The 4530-nt window shown below is 48.5% G+C and overlaps 1 pseudogene; it reads left to right on the forward strand.

The window, feature by feature from the left end:
- Positions 1 to 2355, forward strand: part of LOC114030750 — a 13172-nt pseudogene extending 10817 nt beyond the window's left edge.
- Positions 2356 to 4530: the final 2175 nt, after the last annotated feature.

Consider the following 4530-nt stretch of genomic DNA (forward strand, 5'->3'; position numbering starts at 1 on the left):
ATTCATACTGGGGAGAAACCTTATGAATGTAATGACTGTGGGAAGGCTTTCCGATGGAGCACGGCTCTTAACAAACACCAGAGAGTGCATACTGGCGAAAAGCCTTATGAATGCAATGAATGTGGGAAGGCCTTTTTCTGGAGTGCTGCTCTTACTCTTCATCAGAGAATTCATACTGGTGAGAAACCTTATGAATGCAGTGAATGTGGAAAGGCCTTCCGCTGGAGTGCAGCTCTTAATAAACACCAGAGAGTTCATACTGGTGAGAAACCTTATGAATGCAATGAATGTGGGAAGGCTTTCTACTGGAGCATAGCTCTTACTAAACACCAGAGAAGTCACACTGGTGAAAAACCTTATGAATGTAATGAATGTGGGAAGGCCTTCCAACTAAAAGGACTACTTAGTCAACATCAGACAGTTCATACTGGTGAGAAACCTCATGAATGTAGTGAATGTGGAAAGGCCTTCAGCCGGAAGATAAGACTTATTCAACATCAGAGAATTCATACTGGTGAGAAACCGTATGAATGTGATGAATGTAGAAAGGCTTTCCGACTAAAAGGACAGCTTAATCAACACCAGATAATTCATACTGGTGAGAAACCTTATGAATGTAATGAATGTGGGAAGGCATTCACCCGAAAAGTTAGACTTATTCAACATCAGAGAATTCACACTGGTGAGAAACCTTATGAGTGTAATGAATGTGGGAAGGCCTTCCGAATAAAAGGAAAGCTTAGTCAGCATCAAACAATTCATGCTCCTAAGAAACTTTATAAATGTAATGAATGTGGGAAGGCCTTCAGTGAGAAGATAAAACTTATTCAACATCAGAGAGTTCATATTGGCTAGATTATAAATATGATGAATGTGAGGTCTTCCACCTAAGTACCTCTATTATGGAACACCGAAGAATTCATACTGGACAGGAACCTTGAGTATAATGAATGTGGGAAGGCTTTTAGTCATGGTTGAGAACTTTGAAAATATCATGGGCTTCATACTAGAAAGAAAATTGTAATTGTTAAATGTGGAGAGTGGGGGAAGTGAGTCTAATGCCTGACCACGCAACTCAGTAAGCGTAAGAGAATTCATGCTGGAAAGAAGTAAAATGTGAGAGGGAGTGCTTCTTAATCAAACTCCTTACTAAATTTTCATAAAGTCATATTTTTTAGAAACCTTGTAGATTTAATTAACATGGAAAGTACTTCTTGAGGTCACATCTTAACTATATTTCAAAGAATTCGCTCTGGTGAGAAACTGCATATGGGACTGTTGCCAGGGGGCAAGTCAGATCTTAAATTACAAAAGAAAAGTCATATGGAAGACAAACATTATGAATGTATTCAATACAGAATGGCTGCCAGTTGGGGTGAAGGGCTTGTGGGGCAAGACCGTTCATACTGGACAGACCTTAACAACATGATGAACATGGTGGCATTTCACCTGTGAAGAGAGCACACTGTACAGAGCACAGATCCTTCATTTTATAGATAAAGACGTTGAAGGCCAAGGAATTAAATAGTTTGCCCGAGGCCACACTAATGGTACTGCAGAATTTGGACCTAGGTTTTCTGACTCCAGAGTTACTGCTCTTTCCACAGGGTCATACTGCATTAGAGAATACATTCTGGAAAGAAACCTTGTGGATTTAATGGTTTGGGAAAGGCTTTGCTCCAGAAAAAACACTCAGCACCATTTTGAAGTAATGATTAAAATCTGTGTTCGTATAGTGAAGATGGAAAGCCAAAACATGAAAGTAATTCAACATCAGATAGTTCATATGGGGAGGTCTCGTGAACTTTGAAAAAGCGAGAAGCATTTCAGCCAGGTAACTATCTGTGATAGGGATGATATTTCCTAGGGACAGCACAGGGGCCATCTTCTGCTGCCCAATTCAACCTCGTCCTGGGCAAGGGCAGAGGCATGGGAAGGCAGAGCTAGGGAGGAAAGAGGGTCCATGAGGAGCTCCCTGGCCCCGCCCTGCAGCCCCCAGCCTCACACACTTGAGTGAGGCTGACCTCAGCCAGGGCTCACCACCAGGTCCTAGAGTTACAATCATTTTGTTAAATGCCGATTATGTCCATAATGCCAGACTAGCTGCTGTGACTAGAGTCCAGGAGGAGACCATGCCTGCCTTCCGGGAGCTTTCATTCTGCAGGAGGCACCCAACGTGAAAACACATGGGTAACTCTCACTTAGCTTGCAGATCCAATAAACACTAACAGATGGGGGGAGAGGAAGCGCCTGAGCAGACCCTGGAAGGAGATGTGTTCTTGAGAGATACCCTATGGCAGTGGGAATCAGGGGAAGTGCTGCCGGGGCCCTGGGGTAGAATGGAAAGTTGGTGAAGGGCACTCCCACAATAAAGCACGTGGAGGATGGAGTGGAGGCTGGAGGCAGAAGGAAGGTGAGAAGGGGGGAGGAAATGGGGCCACACCAGAAGAACGGGAAGGGGGGAGCAGCAGCACCCTGTACCCAGTCATAGTCCAAGATGACCAGCGGGCAGATGTGCCACAGTTACCAGGCAGTGGCAGAGGGAGGCTACACTCCTCTGAAAAGGGCCATGGGAGGGAGGGAGATCTACCCTCGGGAACAATGACTGAGCCCAGGAAGGGATAGTCATTTCTGAAAAGCAGTGAGCATGCAAGAACCTTAAATGGCTTCACAAAAGAATGAATGAGCACTAGGTGAAGCAACAGACACCATGGCAAGTAGAAAGCACTTCCTATGGGGCAAAAGAAGACCTTGGCCCCAATCCCAGGCTTACTACTGGCTGGCTGACTAGGGCTGGATCCCTCTTATCCTCAGGGCCTCAGTTTTCTATTATGGTTTTGATGCTCTTTGAGACCCCTTCCAGTTCCAACCACTATGACTCCATAATTCGGGGAAAAGCCCACAGGACAAACCTATGTTTCAAGTCTGTCACATAAACAGGACACAACCGGGGACTCGAGAATGGAGGGGAAAGATGAAAAAAAAAATGAGGCAAGGAATCAGAAGTAATTGGGAGGTGAGATGACAGGAAAAAACACGTTGGAGGTGAAGGTCTAAAGGGCCTAACTATGCGGGCTGACTTCCTCAGCACACAAGGGCCTCTCCGTCTCCTGGAATGTGTGTCCAGGAGTGACCCTTTCAGACGTGCTCTGGCCAAGGCTGAGGACCTCCTTATTCCAGAGGCTGAGATCCCAGGAACACACCTGCCTAGTAAGACACTGCACCTCTCTAATACCTCCAGCCGGACGGCGGGCCAGCCACACCTCCAGACCCCCGGCCGGTGCTGAGCTCCCAACTTCAAGGCTTTCGTGGATTTGACCCAACGCTCTAGATGGCTGGGATCACACTCATTTACTAAGGTTTTCTGGCTCCACCACTTACTCTTGGTGTGACCATGGGACAATCTCACTCCTTTTACTACACGTTTTTTGCTTTGTAAAATGCTTTATAAAGCTTGAAGCGTGACGGGCATGTCTGGGGATGCTACACGATCTCTCCTGTATGTCTTCTAGCACCAAGCCGAGCAGTGACTACATCTCTAAAGGAGCCTCGGATAACTAAACGAGGGAAAGGATGAATGCAGGGCAGAGGAGAGGCCACGTGGCAAGGAGGATTTCCCGTACCATGCCTCGCCTCCGCACGCAGGAGCAGCGCTGGGCTTGGAGCTGGACTAAGCCATGAGGACCCTCTGCAGGCTGGGCTGCTTCTGGCTGCTGGGACCTTGGCCACGAGGCCCCCCTCGCGGGCCACCGTCTCCTCCTCTGCTAACGGACGGTGCTGGACCAGGTTATCATCAGATAAACCTCCTGCGAGGTGGAATGATGCCGCAGAAAGGAGGAAAGGGGAGAAGGGGCCGAGTGGTGAGAAGGAAGATGGAGACGAGGGGGCAGGAGAGAGTAGGGGAGCAGAGGAAGGGACAGAAACCAGACTGAGGCAGGAGAAGGGCGAGAAACAGCGGCTGAAAAGGCAAACAGCAGCTGCGTGCGTGCAGATGCGGGTGCGCCCCGAGGTGCTCCCATCCTCTCCCACAGCTGGCCCCTTTTCTTGCCAATCTTCGATCTCTCCTCTCTAGGAGATCCTTCAAGGCCGCCTACAAACATATCCGAGCCTTGTCCAAACTGAAACCGAACCATCACCAGGCCCAACTGTCTCTGACCCACACCTCTCCTCCCTTCCAAGTCAACTTCCCAGAAAGAAAAAAGGCTGTCCTCCAGCTCCCTCCTTTTAATCTCTACCACTTAATTGAAAATGCCTTTTCCAAGGTCATCAACCACCTCTTTATTGTTAAACCCAGAGACTCTTCTCAGTGGTCATCCTTCTAACCCTCCGTGGCCTCGGACATTCACTGCTGCCTTTTTCTGGACAGCTCGGTCTCTGTCTCTGTCTGTCTCCTCTCTCTCCTCTCTCTCTCTCTCCCTCCCTCTCTCCCTCCCCCGGCACGCCCTACCCCTGGGGTCCCCAGGGCCATCACTGTGCTTTGTGCCCCCACCATCCGACACCCCTGGCCCCCCTCCATCTGTTAAAGCGCCT

Source organism: Vombatus ursinus, unplaced genomic scaffold (assembly GCF_900497805.2).
Source record: "Vombatus ursinus unplaced genomic scaffold, bare-nosed wombat genome assembly UNPS02015012.1, whole genome shotgun sequence".
In the NCBI taxonomy this organism is placed as follows: domain Eukaryota; kingdom Metazoa; phylum Chordata; class Mammalia; order Diprotodontia; family Vombatidae; genus Vombatus; species Vombatus ursinus.